Below are 22,980 nucleotides of genomic sequence, written 5' to 3' on the forward strand. Positions count from 1 at the left end.
CTTCCTCAGCTTGACATTGAGCTTCTTCAACTACTCCAACCATTGGGCACTTGGATAGGTCCCATTTGATGCCTAGAAGCATACTTGGAGCCTAACATTGAAGCATTGAGCATTGGTATTGATTCGGGTCTAATTTAGTACTATTTTGGGATTGTCATAATAGTCCACAAGCTGTTATAAATAATCTTACACTGGCATTTGATGCTACGACTTGGTTGGAATTGACATTTGATGCCCTCTTAGTCCCGAATGTTCCTTGAATGTTAGGGGAATGTATGCTTATTGATTGGCCATCATTTGGAGCTGATTTAGTGGCCTGAAACACTTGGTTTCACATAGTAAATCATTGTTGTACACTCCATGACTGAAGCTTATTTTGTCACTTTATGCTTTGCCTATTGGTCACAGGTGCTTCCCGAGTGTTTCATATGACTATTGGGATGCAAATGAAGGTTGGCAAATGCTTTGGATGGTTTTGGAATGTACTTTGAGCCTTGTTTGAGCTCCGTATTGGTTGGCATTTACTTGACATTGGTCTACACTGGCATTGGACTTGAATGCTACTAGAGCTTCGTTTGGGCTTGACTTTGGATATTTTGGAGCTTATTTTGGTATTGCTTTGGCTAGTCAAAGATTGATTGGGATTGTCTGCATGACATTGGATGCTATATTTGGATACTTGACCGCTCATATGATCTGGATGTCTTATTGATGTATGATGTTGGATACTCCATCATTGGTGCTCTAACATGCTTTGTTTAAGCTTATTTGCTTGACACTTATGAGGGAGAATGGAAGAGCAAGAGAGATTACCAATGTGTAGACGTGGTCCCAATGTGATGATATGATAACATGAAAGACCCCATAGATTACAATTCCAATCTTGAAACAATCATGGATGCCCCAAAGGGCCAATTCAAATCTAATCAAGGCATCCAAGTTCTCATAAATCTAGTAATCACATATATATTCATATACCAACTTTCATGAGCAATATTTTTTCAATATTCAAAGCAAATGACTTAGCTTCTATTGGGCTTTAAGGATTTTTTTATTTCTATAATTATGATGCAAATTAGATACTAAATAGATCCTCATCTAGTTAGTTAAAGCTAATATGTTTACTCGTTAAATGTAACAGAAAATAGAATTTACCTCAAAGACTCTTTTTCTATTGACTCACATCCAAAATGACTCCTCCTTGTTGATGATATTTGGTATGGCAAATGGATGAGCTCTCCATCATAAATTAAAACACAATTATTTTCTCAACCTCAATAATTTTAAAGATAAAAAACATGCTAATATCTATGGCTTGGAAAACCATGCTCTTGAATCTATACAAGTATATATTAGAATAATGAATTTAGTACACATATTTTTCAAATAATAGAATAAACATATAACTCATGTGACGAAGTTCTAATTGTAGCATATTGATGGTCATGGTTATACACTACAAGATATAGGCCATATATTGATGTCTAAAGTGACCAAAATATTCATCTAAAATTTTGCCCTTGTCATTACTAAAAATATTAGTATACATGTCTCTATATACCTATTTCTATTAGCATAAAAGTGACATAAATAACGACACTTTTTTATGTATTTATCGGCTCTAATAGGGACATGTGCACTTGAATTAGTGACCCTAATAGTGACGGTTATAGATTTAAAAAATCCATCATCTATCCTTTGGAAAACCTCTCTTTCACCGTAGGTACTAGGAACTCCTCGTGCAAGGACACCACCACATAGTCCTTGCTCCCCTTCAGTATATTCTTTATAGTGGTCTAAGATGTTGTGCCTAAATACTTATTGGCACAACTCTCTTATGTGAGCCATCACCCTCCTCTTCTCATTATTCATGATCACAGCACCTATTTTCTCATCCACTAGGTATTCATAATATGCGTTGGGGTACATGTGGCTTTTGTGGCAATGGGAGTGTCTTTGTATGCTTATTAGACATTAAGCAATGCGTTATGCATATTGAGTTTTTGGATCTTTGAGATCGAGATCTCCTCGTGGATGATGTACGGTTGACATACCTTGGTCCGTGTAGATGTACATGGGATGATTCAGCTTTGTATTCACTGAGCAGACACCAACTTGTGTCAAGTCTTAGCAGTGGTATGTACATTTTGCCCTATTGATTGGGGGGTATACCGACTTTACTAACGGACTTTGTCTGACATGCTTGGGTGTTGGCTCATGCCAGTTTGACTATTACATGCTTGTTTATGCTCGCTTGATGTTGGTTTTGCATTGATAATTAGTGATTGACTTTGAATATTGGGTTTTGCCCATTGTAAGCTCTCATTATACACTGCTATCATAAATTACAACAAGCATATATCACCGGACAATCATGTATTTTTCATACTGAATCATCCTGGTTTGATGTACTTTTGATGGTACTTGGTGGGCAACACCATTAAATACTCGTTTCTTGCCATTTTGCCTTGGTTTTGGTGGTTTTTCGATCATTTTTTGCAGTTTACAACAAGTAGTTTTAAATTGTTTGCACTATTTTAGCTTACAGTATGGCATCTTCTTCCACTGATAGTGCTATCTTTAACATCACTAAGCTCAATGGTATGAATTATGCCTATTGGAGGTAGGTATTGGTGCAGAAATCACAGATAAAGCCACTAAGGTTGAGTGGACAATAGCTTGCAACTATGACTAATGAGACGAATGGATGGAGCTTGATGAGTTATGCAAGTCCACCCTCATCTTGTCTCTCACTGAGCATGTGCATTACAATGTGGTTGAGGAAGCACAGAGTGTTTGGTAGCTTTGGGATAAGATCAAGAACCTCTATGACAAGCAAAGTCCTGCAAGTCAAATGTATTAACTAAAACAACTTATGGATCTCCACATGAAAGAGAATGTGACCATGTCAGCTCATCTGAGCCAGTTTCATGCTATTCTTAAGAACTTGGTTTCCCAAGATTGATTTCAAAGAGGGTGTCACTCTGTTGTTCTCTTGGAACTCTTAATGAGTCTTGGGCTGTATTTTGCATTGCCTTATATGCTTCTGCCACTACTCTGAAGCTATTTGATGTTGAGAGCTCTCTTCTGCAGGAAGAGATAAACCGTAAGAATTTGGATCTCTCTCATGTGTCTCATGCTTTGACAATTAGAGGCCGACATGATGGAAATGCAAAGAATAATCGTGGTAATGGCAGTGGACATGACTCACAGAAATCTCAATCCAAGTCACGTGGCAAGTTGCACAGTAAGTCTCATGGGAGAAATGCAAAATTGACTTGTCATCATTATGGAAAGAAAGGCCACAATGTCATGAATTGCAGGCGCAAAGACAAGGGGAAAGAGGAAGTGTAGGGAAAGTCTTCTGATTGCAGCATAGTACCTGCTAAGTCAAGTGCTAAAATTGAAGAGATCAATGTTATGCAACCCAAGGATAGTAATGGGGATTATATCCTTGCAGCAACTTCATCTAGTGCTTCGTAGATGACAGAGATACACTCTATGTATGCATAGTGTTGACTCTTGGACTCAGGTGCATCCTTTCATGTGACACCTTGTCGAGAGTGCTTCCATTCATACCGTTCTATTTCGGGTTCTATGTGCTTGGGTGATGACAGATCTCTTGAGATTGTCGGCATTGGTGATGTAAGGTTGCAGTTTTCTTCTGGCAGTAGTTTTGTTATGCACGATGTACGTCATGTACCTGCATTGACACATAGTCTCATATTCGTTGGACAGCTTGATGACGTAGAATATCGTTTTGGAGACTCTACATGGAAGATTACTCGTGGCAGGCTTGTGCTTGTGAGAGATGCCAAGGCTGGTAGCCTCTACCCCTTAGTTGTTTCTGGATCTACAGTTGATTATGCTTTGTCTGTGGGGTCTTTACCTCATGTATCTCTTTGGCATGCCCGTTTGGGGCACATGTCTTTTAAGGGAATGAAAATGCTTTCTGGTTTGCAGCACTTACCGCCCCTTGACTATTCTCATTTTGATTCTTGTGATCATTGTCTTTATGGCAGGCGGACTAGGTCTACGCATAAGAAGTCTGGTATGTCATGCATGAGTGAGCCCTTGGCTTTGATTCATTCTGATGTCTGTGGGCCTATGCCCTATTAGTCTATGGGTGGTGCGAAGTATTTTGTTACTTTCATAGATGATTTTTCACGTAAAGTATGGGCTTATCCCATAAAGCATAAGTCCAATGCATCAGCAATTTTTTAGAGATGGCTTGCTTTGGCAGAAAACCAGTCTAGGCATAGGTTGAAATGCGTAAGGATAGATAATGGGGGTGAGTATGTCTCACGTGATTTTGAGCAGTTATGTAATGAGACGGGTATCAAGCGTCGGTTAACCACCCCCTACACCCCTCCCCAGAATGGTAGGGTTGAGCAGATGAATAGGACCATCCAGGAGAGGGTTCGCAGTATGCTTAGCCATGCAGGCCTACCCCAACACTTTTGGGCTGAGGTAGTTACAATTGCCATGGATATCATTGATAGATCGCCTTGCAGTGCCATTGATTTCTAGGTTGTAGAGGAGGTATGGACAGGAAAGCCTCCCTCTTATGCACATTTACATGTCTTTGGATGTGAGGCATTTTTCCATGTGCCTAAGGACAAGCGTAACAAGCCGGATCCTAAGAGTGTTAAATGCATATTCCTTGGCTATGGAGATGCAGGAGAGATGGGTTATTGTCTATGGGATCCACAGGTGCCAAAAATCATCCGCAGCCATGATGTAGTCTTCCATGAAAACAAGATGCATAGGCAGCTTGAGAAGATAGTGGAGATACACAATGTTATTTTTCAGGAGGAGCCATGAACTCCTATATAGCTAGCTGGACAGTCTACAGTAGCAGTAGGTACTCATGGCTAAGGTGTTGGACAGAATATTGGGTAGGAAACAGAACCTGTAGTGCGGCATTCTACTAGAGATAAACGCTCCCCTGACAGATTGCAGTCCTTGATGCATTATGTCTTGGTTACAGATGCAGGAGAGCCTTTCACTTATGATGAGGCTATGCGCAGGGGTGATGGTCACTCATGGGAGAGGGCTATGCAGTCTGAGATAGACTCCTTGAATAAGAATGAGACTTGGGGATTTGGTTTCCTTGCCTAGTGGCAAGAAGGCTCTACCATGCAAATGGGTATATAAGTTAAAGAGTACCCCTAGATACCCCAAGCTGGCTTATAAGGCAAGATCTATAGCTAAGGGTTTTAAACAGGAGCATGGAGTTGACTTTGATGAAGTCTTTTTCTCATGTGGTTAAGATGACCACCCTCCACTTGGTTTTGGCCTTAGTCGTGTAGCTTGACTTGGACTTGTATGGAATGGATGTCAATATGACATTTTAATATGGGGATTTGCATGATGATGTTGGGGGTAAAAGTGCCTCTGCCTAGTCGCCTGTGTATTACTACACTGATAGTACCTACTATTGCATACTGTAAGTGGCAGGTGCTCGTCACTGTCACTTTATTCTCTCTCTCTTCTTGCTCTTGCTCTCTGCCATAGCTCACTTCCAAGCAAGCTTCAATTCTTCTCACCTTTCAATTGGTATCAGAGAGAGGATTCCCGACTTCTCAAGCTTGGTTTGTGGCATTCTTAGTTTCCATTCAAATACCTATAGCATTGGGTCTCCTTCCCGGCAATCATAGTCGACCTTCCCGAGCTCTCGTCACTCCTCGGCTTCCCAGGCACCTTCCCGGCCTATAAAGGCACTCTCAAGGCATTACATTAGAGGTTTTTCTTCATTTTTTAAGGTTTTTATTGGTTTACAAGTTACACAGGGTATTCACAGGAAGGGGGCAGCCATATCTCATGCTCATTAGAGCTCCTATGCCTCCTGCCTTCCCTGGAGCTCTTTGGGGCTAGCTTGGGCCTATTGTAGGCCAGCTATACCACCATCCCAAGCCCCCCATCAGCCACATTGGAGCACATAAGTGTTGCTGCCGAGCCACACCAATTTGCACTAATTTTCCTACAGGTCTGGGTTGCATCTCCACTACAAGGTTTTGGCTCCCTAGTAATTACTCTCTGGATTGGGCACTAAGGCAATGCTTGACAATGCTGTAAACAATGTATTGATGCTTTGCTTGAGCTCTAGAACTCTAGTTTGAGCATACATTTGTTGTAATATATAGTAGCATGTCTGTCTAGGTCTGCAATAGAAGTGTACAATTCTTGGAGCTCATCTACATACATTATCTCTACCCGAATGCTATACCATTGATGTCTATGCTTGGTGGATGTTGTGCTAATGCTATGCCATCATTCTGGACTAGTTATATTGCTGAAAATACTCAGTTTTGAATAGTAAATAACTATTGTACAATAGTGGGCTGAAGCCTATTACCTCATGTTTGGTTATGCCTATTGGTTTCGAGCTATGTCTTTGGGATATGCAATGAAGTATTGACCTTCGGGGTACGACATCGAGCTTGTCTTTGATTTCGAATCTTCATTTGAGCTTAAGCTCAGATTTAGAATGCATTTGATGCTCCATCCTGGATGTACATATGGCATGTATGTTACCTATGTTTGACGGTCTTGACATGCTTGGCCTATGCCACTACTACATGCTAGTTACATTGTTTGGAGCCGATTGCTACTGGTGCCTTGTCTTGGCTTGCATCTGGCTCCCTAGAACTTACTTGGGATATTTCTTGGCTTGCTAGAGTTGTATTTGGGATACAGTTGATGTCTATGGATGCTATACTTGGAGGCTACAAAGCCTATATGCTCATGATGTCTTATTGATATTTGGTCTTGGCACTTTCATCAATGGTGCTCTCATATGCATTTCTTGAGCTTCTTGGCTTGATCCAGATGGCTTTTGTGCCGGTGGGAGCATCTTTGGAAACTTTGACATACATTGAGCAAGTGGTTTATCCTATTGAGCTTTGAGTCTTTTGAGACTGGGATCTTCTTCCACTTGGATGTTGCATGGCTGATATATCGTGGTCCACATACATTGACTTGGGTTGATTTGGGCATCGCACTCCCTGAGCATACACCTCTTTGTGTCAGGTCTTGCTAGTGTTGTGCACACTTTGCCCTATTACACAGGGGGTGTGCCGGCTTACTGACGGATTTGTTTGACATGCTTGGGTGTTTGCTAGATGTTTGTATGACTGTCATATGCTGATTTATGTCCACTTGATGCTGGTTATGCTTTGACAGTCAGTTATTGACTCGGTGCATTGATTGTGCCTACAGTTTGCTCTCATTGTACATGGCTGTAATCTATTACAGCAAGTAGTTATGCATGGGCTGATGTGGAATTTTCATGCTAAATCATCCTGATTTTATGTACTTTTGATGGTACTTGGTGGGTAGCATCATTAGCTATCAGTTCGTGGTCATTTTGCCTTGGTTTTGGTGGTATTTTGGCTGTTTACAGCAAAAAACAAGCAATTTTGAACTATCTACACTGTTTTGGACGTTTTTCCTCATCTTGTTGTACATGTGTACATTGTACTATCTTTTTCTTTTCTTTTCCCTCCTCACTGGGGCAGATCCGCCTTTAAGTGGGAGGTTGTTGGGGGTAAAGGCTCCTCTGCCTAGCTGCATGTGTATTACTACACTGACAGTACCCACCACTGCACACTATAGGTGGCGGATTACCATCATTGTTAGTTTATTCTTTATTCTTTTAGTGACAGTTTGAATAAAGGAAGGCCCAATCACACATTGTGACTATTGGAGTTCCCATTTGTGTCTCTCTCTCTTCTTGCTCTTACTCTCTGCCATAGCTCACTTCCAAGCAAAGCTTTGATTCTTCTCACCTTTCAGATGAGATTTACATGGAGCAGCCTAAGGGCTTTGCAAAGCCTTGGAGGGAGCACCTAGTGTGCAGGTTGGAGAAAAGTCTTTATGGCTTGAAGTAGAAACTTAGGGAATGGTACCATAAGTTTGATGCTTTTATGCAGTCACATGGCTACAACTGTAGTGCTATGGATCCGTGCTTGTACACGAAGAAAGCCCGTGATGGATCTTTGCTTATTTTGGTACTTTATGTGGATGACATGCTATTAGTAGGAAAAGCTCATAATGAGCTAGATACTCTTAAGGCTCAGCTCAAGAAGAGCTTTCAGATGAAGGATCTAGGACATGTCTCTCACATACTTGGTATGCACATTAGACGCGATAGGCATTGGGGACTCCTCTACTTATCACAAAGGGAGTACATTCATAAAGTCCTTGAGTGCTTTCGCATGCAGGACGTGAAACCTATTGGTTGTCCATTGCCTTCTTATGTGAAGGTATGACAGGATAATTGTTCGCAGACAGATGAACAGAGGGCCGAGATGGCCAAGATTCCCTATGCATCTGCAGTGGGTAATCTTATGTATGCCATGATAGCCACTCATCCAGATATTGCCTTTGTAGTTGGTGTTGTGGCACGCTATATGGCTACACCTGGCAAGAAAAATTGGGATGCCGTGAAGGGTATCATGAGGTACATGAATGACACTGTAGATATGTGCATATGCTATGGCAACTAGGATACATGAGTCGTGGGGTACACTGACTATGATTATGCAGGACATGCAGATAGTACGAAGTCCACTTCTGGCTATGTGTTCATCTATGCTAGAGGTATTGTCTCTTAGATGTCCAGGGTACAGAAGTGTATGGCTCTTTCCACCACTGAGGTCGAGTATATTGTAGCCACTGAGGCTTGCAAGGAGGCCATATGGTTAGGCCATTTGGTTCATGACCTTGGTATTGATGCTATCCCTACATTAAGGTGAGGTATCACTTTATATGCGGGGTTATTGAGGACAAGTCTATTGACCTTGTGACTAGAATCCTGCAAATCTGCTCACCAAAAGCCTCTCTATAGAGCACTTTGCCTTCCTCAGGAGATTGATGGGTGCGGGATGAGATGACGTCTTTCCTCATCTTGTTGTACATGTGTACATGTTGTATTGCCTTTTTTTTTTCTTTTTCACTCATCACTGGGGCTGATTCACCTTTAAGTGGGAGGTTGTTGGGGGTAAAGGCACCTCCGCCTAGTCGCCTGTGTATTATGACACTGACAGTACCCGCATCTACACACTGCAAGTGACAGGCGCCCGTCTCATCGTCACTTTATTATTTATTCTTTTAGTGATAGATGAATGAAGGGAAGGCCAGTCACACATTGTGACTATTGGAGTTCCCACATTGTGAGTCTCTCTCTCTCTCTCTCTCTCTCTCTCTCTCTCGCTCTTGCTCTCCTGCCATAGCCCTCCCGTGCAAGCTTCGATCCTTCTCACCTTTCATTTGGGGGTTACCCCCTAAGACAATGCATAGCATCAACTTTAGTGCTTTGGCTTGAAGATACTTGTTTTAGTTTAACAATGCACTAACTTGATCATCATTGTGGTCTCTTGAATTCTTTTTTGGGCTGAAATATTATGACCTCAAGTTGGAGCTCAAAGAATTTTACCTTGAGATGCAACGTTAGGGATGAAATTAGGGTCTAGCAAATCAAGGTTTACCCATTGACTTGAAAGTATGTTTGTGTGGATAGCCCAATGCAGCTAGGGTCTAGCAATTAAGGTTGGCTCATTGACTTGAAACTATGTTTGTGTGGATAGCTTAATGCAACTAGGTGAAATCTTGGTTGTGAATGTTGTGTTGATCACTAAGAAATAACTCCAATGGGATGACTTTGAGCTAAAACTTTGATGTTTTCAACTCAAGATGATTTTTTGCCTATAGTTGTATTCGACAAGTGGTATTGTCCTTTAGGGTGCTTGACATGCCAATCTTTTTAGAATGGTCCATCAAGGCTTGAAGTTTAAGGATGTTGGATGTAAAGTTCGTGCCTTTTTGGAGATTCTGTAATAGATTTTACCCAAGGTTTTTAAGTCTAATAGTGATTAGATCCATTGTAGTTGGCCGTTGGGATGAATTTAGGTTGCCAATGGCAATGGTTTTTTGTGTTTAAGCACTTATTGAACTCTTCATCTTTCACCTCGAGGCGAGTATTTTTAGGTGGAGGAACTCTTAGCTCAAGTCTTGAATAATTTCTAGTGAAAAACAAGCTTACCAACGCTTCACTCATTCTAAGCCTTATCTTCTGCAAGTATCTTCAACTAGCCAAGGGGGGCAAAGAAGGATGCCATTTGCATGGATCTCCCAAAAGAGGGATAATAAATGAGGGGGCTTTTGTATATTCAGATCTTTAGAAGAAGGAGATGCACGACATGCATAGTGGGAGAGAGCATGTACCGAGAGTGGAAATGTTGATATGCTAACTTAAGGTCATGCCGCACTTAGGGCAAGGACATGTGCAGGTCAATTGACATGCACAAGTCACCACATTTGCTATTAACCTGTGTGTGTCCTTTTAGTGTAGACTATCACATTGCAAAAAGGGGAACTTCATGTAATGTACAAAGTGGCTCTAAAAGTGGAGGCGATCTATTTTACTCCATTAGCCAATTAGCTTCTGTGTCTACCATCAATTGTACTTGTGTGGACATTGTTTTGCAAGTTCATTCACACCATCAATGCAAGTCAACTTGCACGTACCTGGACTCTTAGCCAAGACTGGACTTTTTGGGAGTCTTGCAAGTAAAATGAGCATTAGGGCGAGGAGAGAGGAAAATGCAAGCCGATATGTTACCGCAGAAAGCCCCACGTAGCTCCAGCACTCCCATACCCGAATAACCTCACGTAGCTCCAGCACTCCCATACTCGAATGGTTATTCTCGATTTCCCCAACAACAAACGTCGCAGTTCCCTGTCTGGAGATTTGTTAACAGCTGCGGCTCAAAATTGTGCCTTGCTGGTTCAACCTCACGGTTGCTGTCTTCGCTTTGCTTTGGCTCGATTCTCCATGACGGTCAGTTTTTTCGTCTTTCTTCATAGTGCCATACGAGTGGAACACAAAAATGGATCATTGCATTGTGCTCGTAATGGCTCAGATGTTGCACCACTCTGTTTTGTTTTGTTTATGATCAACCAACCCACTCGAATTTGTCAGAAATATGCAAGTCCGAGGATTAGATTTTTAGATGTTTATGCTGTCTCTCATCAGGTCAGGCCTTTCATCCCTGTGTTGGAGATGAGACACACACCCGAATGTCCACAAGGTGGGGCGTCTGCCCTCCAAATGTTAGCCGTGAGGGCGGGCAAGAGCCATGCTAACATTTTTCTTATGCTCAGATAGGATTGCTTGCAATCCGAATGAGCAATGGAACTTGATCACATTTCCTCCTATGTTGCCCGACCAATGTCTGTGCAGTCAGTCAATCAGCTGTTGACCTATCTCACCGTTTGAATTGCACCCAAGGGATAATGACCGTTTTGATTCTCTCCTCGAATATACAAATTTACCCTGCAGGAGTGGTGGCCTTATAGATTGTGCTGTGGTGGGCTATCTTGCTTATATGAATATTGTGCATGCCATAGCATTTCCACACAGCACATTGCTCTGGCAAATAGCATGTTGTAGCAATCCCTACCTACTGAGTTTCAGCCTACTCCACTTGTACCAGCAATCTCTGAAACCAAACAGCAGACAGCAGAGCAAAAGCACCCATGAGTGCATTTTTTGCTCAACTCTTGTGTAGAAGTCATGTGCTGAGTCCTACCATAATTTATTGGCCTCTGTCTTTTTTCTTCCTAGTCAAGATTCTTGCTTTTTGCATTGTTGGATGAACGTATGTAGTGACCCGCCTCTCTCTCTCTCTCTCTCATATCTTGATTTGTGCCTTCCCCTTGGTGACGGATCTTCAGAGGATTGGGCCTTTGGGATGGAATCAATCCTTATGCCATGTCTCTTTTATCATACTTGTATTGAAATAGACTTGCGTGTTTTGGGTTGCAAGGCCTTGTTGTTTGCCGAGATGAGTTTATTAGACAATTGGATATCCCATTGGAGTGGGTATGCCTCCTAAAATCTTGCTAGAGCCCATTGGAGTGGATGTGCCTCCCAAAACCCTGCTAGAATGGATATCGTTGTGTATGCATGATAGGTGCTATGATGGCGACAAGGACTTGGCAAAGACAAAGATTGTCGTCTCACAACTTACAAGGAATTAGCTTGAAAAAGAAGAATTTGATTCTTTATTGTAAGAAGATAGAGTACAATAACATATTTCCCAATATGTGATTTGATACAATGATGCTACAACTAGGTTCACAATACAAGACAAGGAAAGATCTTGATACAAGATGAGACTGTCAAAGGAATGGACGATATGTATAGATATCATGTCGAGAGAGTGTAGGGTTTGTAGTGAGAAACATAGAGTGTATGGCAAACATTGAGAGAAGAAAACACAGGAACTCAAAAGAAGAAGATGAAGGAAGAATGATGAACACTGAATCATATTGAATGAATCATGTTGATACAATGGAGCAAAGCTATGAGATGACCATTGACTACATTGCCCTGATTGATCAAGTAGCAACACCTGAAGGGAGCGAAACGTAGTCCTATGGGCAATAGGGTATCGAAGTAATCATTGGAAGATGAAGAACAGCTATAGAGGGAGTGAAAGGTAGTCCTTAGGGGCACAAAAAAATCCCGAAAAATGTATGCATAAGCCATATTTTAGGCCCTCAGATGCAAGTCGGCCAAATTTTAAGGGGTTTGGCTATATATAGCCCTCAATTGGCTGGTCCTTGGTATTCTTTAGTCTTCCCTTTGGCAGGTGCACACTCCGACTTTGTCATCTTCCTCCGTCTTCGGTGCTGCTGTCATCATCTGCATGATTTGGTGCTCCAACTGATGTTGTGGGCTGTGTGTAGGAACTGATCAGTCCTCCTTTTGTATTCAGCATTTGTTTCTTGCTCAATGTGAATTTCGTTCTTCTTTTCTTGCAGTCTCTCTTTGTTCCTTTGTCTTTGTATTTGTGTTTCCTATCCATTGCACACTCTCATAGTGTGTGCCCTATTTATAGGCACTAGATTGTCTTGGGTAGCACCCCAGAAAATGGGCACCTAGCCTTTTTGGGGTTGTAAGCATTTGACAGTAGCTCAGGAGATATGGCTGGAATTAGACCAGCTGTATAATCGAATGATTGTTATGAAATGGTGTCTGTGGAGATACAAATGCTAATCTTGAACCTGTCCAAATCTACTTCCATGTGGGAGCATGTTAATAAGCTTCGCCAATTGGAGATGAAGGTCTAGAATGCTGGGAAGGTGATTACCTCGATAGCCCTTCTTTCGTAGTTAACGGCCTGATTTAGTACATTCTATTCGGCCTTGATTGCTTTAGGGCGGATAGATATCCTTAAGTGGGAGGAGTTGATTCCTATTGGTCATGGACCGGGAGGAACAACTCAAAGATCAAAACGCTTCCAAGTTGGAGGCGTTGGATAGGACGATCTTCCCAATAGAAGGGGAAGAATAGGGAGAAGGAGGACAAGAAGACCAAGCAAGATAGAGCCAAAGAGTCTACTTGTCGCACTTGTGGCAAGACAAGTCATTGGAAGAAGGATTGCCTTAACAACGACAAGGACACCACAAATGAGAAAACTATGAAGGACTAAAGAGTGGTTGCTGCTTCTTCATTGGGCAGCTTTCTCCATTTGGAGGTGCTTGAGGATGCTCCTCCAATGGCCTTTGATGCTGCGATGTTGGCCTCCTAGCATTGTGCGTGGATTGTGGATAGTGGCGCTTTCTACCGCATGACTCCTTCTTTAGATGGTATTGTCCATATGTGTTTGATGCATGGGCAAATTCTCATAGGTGAGAGCTTTTGGATCCCTATGAAATGCAAAGTTGATATGCAATTGATTTCGGAAGGGCAAACTGATGCCTATACATAAAAAGTTCTCTATGTACTGGTTTGGGATATTATTTTCTTTCAGTGAGCAAGATTTGTGTTCTTGGTCTCATGGTGAGTTTAATAAGGACTCTTTTCAAGTTCTTGATGGCAATTGTTGATAGGTTCTTTGTGGGTCATGAGGAGTCTACAAGATATGGACTTCATCAACCTTTATTTCTCTTCTCTCTTCTCTCTTCTCAAACTTAGACTGAGCTATGGCATGCTACGCTTCCGTATTTATTGCACTCTAATACAATCACTACTTGAATGGAATTAAACCCCTTTGAAGAAGGTAGATTAGTGATGAAGTCCATTGACACAAATAACCACGACTATTGAGGAACATGCAAGGGATAAAGTAACCCATGAGGTCCATGGGGAGGAACCTTGACTCTATTATATGTATCACATGTGTATAAATTCTTTGACTAATTTCCACACCAAAAGTCTTGAAAGATGAGCTCTATTGTTTTATTGACCGTGGAAGATCTTGCAAATGGGAGGTCATGCCTTGTTTGAAGTATGTGTAATCAAAGTGATTTGGGTGGTAGATATAGTGGTTCTCAGTAATAGAGCAGACTTTGACTTCGTGGAAGTCTTCAACGTTTATACTCGCTTCTTGAACTTTTTGTTGGGTGTAAAGGCCCTTTACGCTCTCCCGTGTATATATTACTTCACACACGTGAACTCATCTTAGCGGGTGTAAGTGTATCGTACCCTAAGTATAATACATTTTTTTATTCTTTGTGTGTACCACACTGGTACACACCTATCCGTCGACTCACTCTCACTGTTCAGTACTATTGAGCACCTTGATTAATGTGCCTGCTCTCTCTCTGTGCTTCCTCTTCTACTCGACAAATTGGTATCAGGGCATTGGTTCACAAACAGTCACAATCGGTGCACAGGCACTAGTAGTGAGAAAAAATAGTCGTTAGGCCAGGCTGCAGAGGCGAGGGTACTGTTGAAGGTGCGTGGTGACAGATTGACGAGTGCCAGGTTGTAGAGGCGATTGTATTGTTGCTGCAGGCGTAACAACTAGTACAGGCTACGGGGAGTAGGTCAGATGGATGGCTCGACGGGGACTGACAGCCTAACCAGCGCATGGTGGCAAGGCCAGGCGTCAGATGCGCACGTGTGATGGACCGATAAGGGCGGGCGTGATGAGTTGACAGGGGTCACGTGACGCGGGCTGCACGGACCGACGTCCGTTAGACGAGCAGATTAATGGTTCCATTTTCTTTAAAAATTCAGAAAATTTTAGTTCATTTTATTTCCTCTCTTTTGGGTGTTCGCGCGAACAAGCACAGAACACGAATTTGTGCAAATTTGCTCCTTAAAATTTGGGGTTTTTCCTAGATTTGGTGCGGGACACAAGTTTCAGTGATTCTTGATCCACAAATTGCAGACATTGAGTGTACGGGTCTTGGAAATTTTGGGGATTTTTAGATGCAAGTGAAATTTTTGCTTGTTTGAGCGAATTTCTTGGAAATTGTGCACTCTTGGACCCTGAAATTTGGGGCTTTTGCAGAATTCGTGAAATTTCTGCAACATTAGCGCGTACTTGATGCTCGGGAAGATGTATTGATGCAACTGGAGCAGATTCATTGCAAAAATTTTGGGGTTTTTCACATTGGTGATGTATTTTGAGTTGATTTGAGATTGGATAGTGAAATTTGCATCAGATTCACTGCTGAGTGGGAGTTTTTTGAGCTTTGGATGCTTCAAATGTTGAAAAAGGGCAGTTTCTCTTGGTATATGTATTGCTGAATACCCACTATGCAGTGAAACAATGGTAAATACAGCATTTGGGTCTTTGCATTTCGGTATCATGGTGATGTATTATTGAAGTGGGAGCTGTCTTTAATGCAAATGTATCATATTTGATTCATGTATATATTGAACAGTGCTTGAGACTGAAATTGCAGCTAAACATCTGCTTCTTGGACACCTTGGAAGTACAAGAGTGTGTACTTGTTGTTACAATTCAACAACCTTACTATTAGCTGAAATCATTCAGCCCTTTACTACAATTGTGTATTGCTGAAGATGGCTGGAAGTGCGTCTATATTTGACACAAAGAATCTCTTTGAGATTCATAAATTCGATTGCAATGGTTTTGATCTTTGGAAAGATCGTATGCAGGGTATACTCTTTCTAAAGGATTGTGATGATGCTTTAGTAGAACATAAGCCTATTGCTTTGTCAGATGAGGATTGGGCTAAAATCAATAAAAAGACCATTACTTATTTTAAAATGACCATCACAGATAATATATTGGTTGATGTAAATGGGCTTGATACTGTCTATGTAGTTTTGGAGAAACTTAAGGCTACTTATGAAAATACAACTCCTGTCAATCAGGTACATCTCATGCGGAAGTTGGTCAACTTGAAGCTTGATGAGTCCAAGCCTATCTCAGAGCATTTGAATACTTTCACTGGTATTTTGAGTCAGTTACATGATGTAGGTTTGCCAGCTTTTGATCCTAAATTTAGGGCTATCTTTTTGCTCATGACCTTGCCCAATTCATGGGAAGCATTGGTTGTGTCATTGAGCAATAATCCCAACTTGACATTTGATGGTGTGCGTGGTTCTATTCTCAATGAAGAGATTAGACGCAAAGCAAGAGGGGAAAACAATGGATTAGCCTACAATGTAAGAGGAAGAACTGAAAAAAGATCTAATGCTGTAAATAAAAACAAAAATAGCAGCAAAAGCAAGGAAAAACAGCAAGATGTAACTTGTTATCAATGTGGTCGCAAAGGGCATAAAAAGCCCGATTGTAGGTACTTTAAATGGGAATAAGAATGCAAGAAGTAGGCTAATGCGAAAGGCAAAAAGAATGACAAGGATGGCAGCTCTACCCCTAAAGAGATAGAAAAAGCAAATGTGGTATCTAGTGTTGTTATTGAGGAAATAAAAGAGGATAAAGATGCTGATTTGCTGGTTGTATTTTCAGATCCGCTTGCTATGACAATGGAGGACATGTATATGACTAAAACGGATGTGATAGATGCTTTGTTGTCAGCTCATGATGGTTTGTCACAATCGTGGATTGTTGACAGCGGTGCTTCATTTCATGTAACTCCATCTTTGGAGTGTTTTTCTTCTTTGCAGAAGGTAATCTTGGAAAAGTCTACCTTGGCAACAATCATGCATGTGATATTGAAGGAATGAGCACTCTACACTTGGCTCTAGAAAATGGTCAAGAATTGATTCTTCATGATGTTAGGTATGTACTTGGCATCAAGAAGAGCTTGCTTTTTGTTGGGCAGCTAGACAACAAAGGTTACTTGATTGGGTCTATGCTAGTCACTAGAGGTGGTAAAAAGGAGACTCTGTATTATCTCTACTGCAAGACACTTCGTGGAAAGTTTGTTGTAGTTGCTGAAGTACAGTCACACATCGAGTTATGGCACGAGCGTCTTGGACACATGAGCCAAAAGGGTTTGCAGGCACTTTCTTTACTTGGAAGAGTTGAAGAAAAAAACTCAAAGCTTGACTTTTGTGATGATTGTGTTCTTGGTAAACATGTAAAGAGTCCATACTCTTACGGAGCCTCTAGGAAGGTATGTATCTTGGATTTAGTCCATTCTGATGTATGTACCATGCCAATAAAAACTCAATAGGGGTTTTCTTTATTTTGTGTCTTTTATTGATGACCATTCTAGGAAGCTTTGGTTTTACTTGCTTAAGCAGAAAAGCAAGGCATTGGATGCTTTTAAAAAGTTTTATGCATTGGTTAGTACTCAAAAGGGCTTAAAGTTAAAATGCATAAGAACAGATAATGAGGGAGAGTATGTATCTAAAGAATTCAATAAGTTTTGTGATATCAATGGAATTAAACGAGAGCTTACAGCTCCTTATGATCCATCATCTAATGGTGTGACTGAGTGAATGAATTGCATGTTATGCGAGAAGATTCGGTGCATGCTATCCACAACTAATCTCTCGCAATTGTTCTGGGGAGAGGCACTTAAAACCGTGGTGCATATTTGCAACCGATCTCCACATCGTGCACTTGAAAGTGGTATCCCTGAAGAAGTTTGGTCTGGCAAACTTGCTTCATATGACCACTTAAGGGTCTTTGGCTGCGAATGCTATGTACATGTACCTGTTGATAGCAGAACCAAACTTCACATGAAATCTCATAAAGGCATCTTCATGGGTTATGGAGATAAAGGTGAAATGGGCTATAGAGTTTTGGCTCCAAGCATGAAAAAGGTGGTACGCAGTTGAGATGTGGTATTTAATGAGTCAAAGCTGCTGAAAAATGTCACATCTAATGACTCGGATAAAAAGAAGGTTAAATTTCAGCATGATCAGTTACTTGAGCAGCCATTAGCCACTGAAAATTCAGCTCCTTTTGATGCTGATTATGACAATCAGCATATCATTATGGAGCGAGATGAAAATGGGCAGCAAGGGGATGTTGAACATCAGCTTGAGCACCAAAACCAGCATGCTGAAAATGAATTACAGCAGCCTGAAATTGTATTACAGCCACCTGAACATGCAGTTCAGCTTCCAAACAATGAGGTCATTGACATTCCCTTGGATGTGGATCCATTACCTGATAACACAGATCATTGGGTAAGAAGGTCTACACGTGCCAGAAGACTTATACAAAGATTTGATCCTTCTTTGGACTGCATTTTACTCACAGATGAAGGTGAGCCTCTTACGTATAAAGAGGCCTTATCATGTGAATTAAAGAAAAAGTGGGAGCTAGCTATGCAAGAAGAAATGGAGTCATTGTATTAGAATGATACTTGGGATTTGGTTACATTGCCCAAGGATAGGAAAGCCATTCCTAACAAATGGATCTATAAAATCAAATTTGTGGATGGCAAACCCAAATACAAAGCCAGACTTGTGGCTAAGGGCTATACACAAAAGGAGGGCATTGATTTTCAGGAAGTGTTTTCTCCTGCTGTCAAAATGACCACTCCCTACTCCATTGTCTCCCCACCATATATAAACTGAGGCATTGGTCGTTTGATCCACTAGATGCAGGTGTTAAACGCCATAACCTTGGTCTTCCCAAGATTCACTATGAGGTCTCTCCCTTGGCAAAAGACATGTAGTTTATCTAGGTGACAGTGCCATCCCTTTGGGGTGTCTAAGATAAGCACATGTCCGGTGTCAATATAGTCCAATACCTCATCCATGTATAGCCTGAAGAAAGAAAAAAAGAAAGAAAAATATATTAACGTCTACATAAGGCCAATGTGGCCTATGAGACAAAATCCAGAGTACATCCACGTCTAATGTCATCTTATCAGTAAGGTAAAGATAACATTACAAATAAGTGGGTGGCCTATGAAACAATACTGAAAATAACTATACGATGGGACTATACTAGGGTTGAACCATGTGTAGTGTTGTTCCATCGATAGAAAAGAAAAGGAAAGGATAGGAGAAACAGATCTGATAGAACCATGTACAAAATTGTTGTGGAGACTATGGGCTGTAGCTGATCTCAAGATCTGCACATGATCTCAGCTATGATGTGGTCCCTAGCTGCTTCACTGATATGCCTAGTGGTGAGTCTTCGGTGTCTCGTGATAATGGGTCTAATCCGACTGTGGTGTGGCCTCCTTGGATGTGGTCCTGATAGACGGGGTCGTCGTGCTCGACGAAGGGAAATGGCTCTATCCAATGTGACTCCACGGTGTGGCCTGTAAGGTGCCTGGCGTGGTAGCTCTGTCTTTGCTAGGCTGGTAGTGTCAGTAGGGTCGGCTCTGTAGAAGAAGTTAGTCACTGCTTTGTGTGTGTGTCCCTCTGGGTGAGTTGGCCTCCTGTCTCGTAGTAGTGTAGCTCGGCGCCTCTCGAGCTCCAAGAGGAAAAGACCTAGGCATCTCTGGTTCTTGTACTCCATGATGCGACGAAGGGGTCCAAATCCATCACGGAAGAGGCGGTGGTACCGTCCTCGTATGTCACAGTATACTGTGCATCTGCATATGTAGCGCTCTTCCGTTTAAGGCTCTCGACCACAAAGCTGGCATGTCCTATCCTCTGCTAGGTTATTTGTCCATCTGCCTGTCTCCATTTGAAGCCTATGTAAGGAGGTGCGAATTTATCTGATAGCAACCCAACACTATGGGAGAGATGGGTGTCCATATATGCTGGCCGAATAGTGAAACCATCATCAGAGAGACACAAGAAACGACTCTTGTAGAACTCCATCCTTGATCCTAGAGGGAGTGGTGGATGAATCCATGTCCTTGCTATTTCAATCCTCAAGATATTAGCTTTGATCACCTGGTTCTCAACTCTGATCGGCTAAGAGAAAGTGTAGGGTAGTCAAGGCTATAATCCAAAGGGGGAAGACGGTCAATATCCAAACCATGTAGGCTCATCCAAATAGCCATCTGTGAAAACCAACAGTTCTTCTCGCCTCCCGTTCCTAGTTGTCTAGATGAGGTTAGTGCCAATCTAGAGTATCTATGGCGTGGAAGTTCCCATAGTCTGTGCCAAAAGGTCATTGCCTTGAAGAGTGCCTCTGCAACTATAGGTGTTGCCCCTTAGTTCTGCTTTGACAATGGGATGTCGGGTGGAGGGATTACTTCTAATCATGTGTGCTATCATCATGATCAATGGCCTTTCCATGCTATCCCAACCATCATAATAATCCCTCTCTTCTCCAATCTGATCAATGAGTGGGCTAAGACGCCTGTGGTACAAGCTGCAATCCCATACCTCTGCTCCATATAGTAATGTAGGTGTGACTAGGGTGTCAAACAACCAGAGTTTGGTGCGGGGCTCCTGGAATTGTATGTGAGCACATTGACTCTTGAATGCCCCTAGTGCTGCATATCCACGTGCTAGACGTACCTCTAATGTCCCTCTCAACGAAAAACGTGGGTTGGAGAAGGTGACTCCCAAATAGACATATTCCCTCACATACTCCAGTATGTCTCCCCCAAATGTGAATTGATACATAGATCTAGTCACCCATGCTATTGAAGTATAAGAAAACCATGGTTTTGGTCTTCCCAAGGTTCACTGTGAGGCCTTTATCTCTATAGAAGATGTGCAAAGCATCTAGATGGCACTGCAATCCCTCCGGTGAATTTGAAATGAGAACAATATCATCTGCATACAGTAATATCGGTATCAGCACCCCTGCCAGACTGGCTCCAGCTCCTCCTCCTCGGTCTATGTAATCAGACACTTCATCATGTATAGACTAAACAATGTGGGTGAAAGTGGATATCCTTGTTTCACTCCTATGGTACTGTCAATCCTCTCTAATAACCCCCCAGGTGCCCGTACATGACCTGCCACTGCCTCATATAATGCATAGACACCCCATCGTATAGCCTCTGGTACTCTAATGTCGTGCAATCCGTGCATGATGCGTGTACGAGGCACTGTATCAAAAGCTTTGCGAAAGTCTACAAAGCAACAATAGATCCTCTTGTCTCGGGCTTGATCCTCCTTAATAATGGCTCTAACCGTGAGAATATGGTCCAGCGTGGTATATCCTTGTCTGAAACCTGCTTGTCCTTGTGCTCTGTTGCCTTGCATTTCAGCCCACTCACTAAGCTCATCCTCCAATATAGATCCATATATCTTGGCCAAAGTATGACCGATCATGATAGTCCTGTAGTTGCTAGGAATCAGGGGATCACCACTTTTAAATAGCGGAATGATAGTGTTGTTTGACCAACTCATAGGGAAACCTTCACATATTACTCTATTGAATATATGTGCTAATATGGGTGCTAATATGTCACAAGTATGTGAGAAATGTTCTGCTACTAGTCCATCCTCATCCTGTGCCCTCCCATTTTGTAATCTATAAATTGCATCCCTAACCATTTTCCATGTGAAGAAAGATCACTGTGTTGGTCTACAAGCTTGTGGGGGCTGCATAGGTGGCTGTCCTGGTAGGTCATACAGCTGTCTCCCATAGTCAAGTCAAGCATCTGGTGATGTAATCTGTATGGGGGGCTGTCTTTCATGAAACATCTTCCATGCGCTCTTGCTATCCCGCCCCAAAAATAGCTGATATATCTCTGCTTTTGCTTTCGCTAAGTAGTCTTGTTTCTTCTTCCGCACAAGACGTTTGAAGAACGCCTTTGCTTGGCGATGTGTCTGAGTGCCTAGCTCCACTTCTCTCTGTAAGTGAGCTTGGGTGACTCTACACTCATTATCATACCAGCTATTTTGGGGAGCAGTAGATTGTGTGGGTCTACATCGGGGCAAGATGTGTGGGAATGCATACATGGCTGATCCATGTATGGCCTTTGCTAAATCCCTTGTACATTCTTTCAACGATCTACTCAAGTCCAATGTATGTAAACTGGTCTGCAGAGAAATATTGCAGATGTGTGAGGTGTCTTCTGTAAAGTAGTATTTGGGATGTTTAGGGAGGCAAGGTGTTTCATGTTTCATATGTACAGAAGAGAGCATGAATGTCAAAATAGCATGATTTGCTGCTATGCCAATTGGTCTCTTAGATATCTTAAAGTTTTGGATGTTTTTTATCAATGCTGGTAAGCCTATCAAGTAGTCCACAGTACTTGCCTCTCCTTTGTGATTCCAACATGTCAAATTGTCAGATCCTGGCCATTGTGGCAGACCATTAAAGATGGCCAGTCTATGTGCACTTCCCAAAGTCAATAGGTGTGTCCCATAGGTACTCACCTCTTTATCCTAGGCTCTCCTGCGTAGGCCTATTTCATCTATGTCGATCTCTTTGAACACAGCATTATCATGCATATAAAAGTCACTCTGTCTATCTCCAGTGCGTGCATTGAAATCTCCTATTAATTTATGTCCCCAATGCTAGCATATCTCATGATATCCTCATTAAGTACATCAAAGGGGAATCCATCTCGTGTGGCATAGGTAGAATTTGCACGAGGAAAGTAGCATATTGCGATGAATATATCCCGTGGTCTTCTTGCATATATCCTAATCCATAAATATTGTGCATCATCATCTCTTTTCATTACTTGCACTATCCCTTTGAGGTCTTCCCGGTATAGTATGGCCACACCTCCAGAACCCCTAGTGTTTCCTGGTTTTCTAACTGCTGGACAAAATGCACTTTCCCACCTGTATCCCCGTACGTTTGGTAGCTGGCTACCTTTACATTAGTGTGATTTTGTGTACATTGCTATATCTATGTTTCGGAAGCTATCTTCAAAGTAACCAGCATCCAATCCTAGGGCTCAATTACAATT

At 41.9% G+C, this 22,980-nt stretch overlaps 1 protein-coding gene across 2 annotated transcripts in view; it reads left to right on the forward strand.

Annotated features, from left to right (window-relative positions):
- Positions 1-10,550: 10,550 nt before the first annotated feature.
- The window catches only part of CNX7 (co-factor for nitrate, reductase and xanthine dehydrogenase 7), a 39,163-nt gene continuing 26,733 nt past the window's right edge, over positions 10,551-22,980 (forward strand). Inside the window, exon 1 of one of the 2 annotated variants that reach the window (XM_087688937.1) lies at positions 10,551-10,843. The gene's annotated coding sequence lies outside the window, so the exon portion shown is untranslated. The remainder of the gene's footprint in view (positions 10,844-22,980) is intronic. The other variant, XM_087688938.1, reaches the window with a different exon arrangement.

The sequence above is a fragment of the Lygodium microphyllum genome, chromosome 12 (assembly GCF_053477565.2).
Source record: "Lygodium microphyllum isolate KBCC chromosome 12, Lygodium_microphyllum_v1.1.10, whole genome shotgun sequence".
Lineage (NCBI taxonomy): Eukaryota > Viridiplantae > Streptophyta > Polypodiopsida > Schizaeales > Lygodiaceae > Lygodium > Lygodium microphyllum.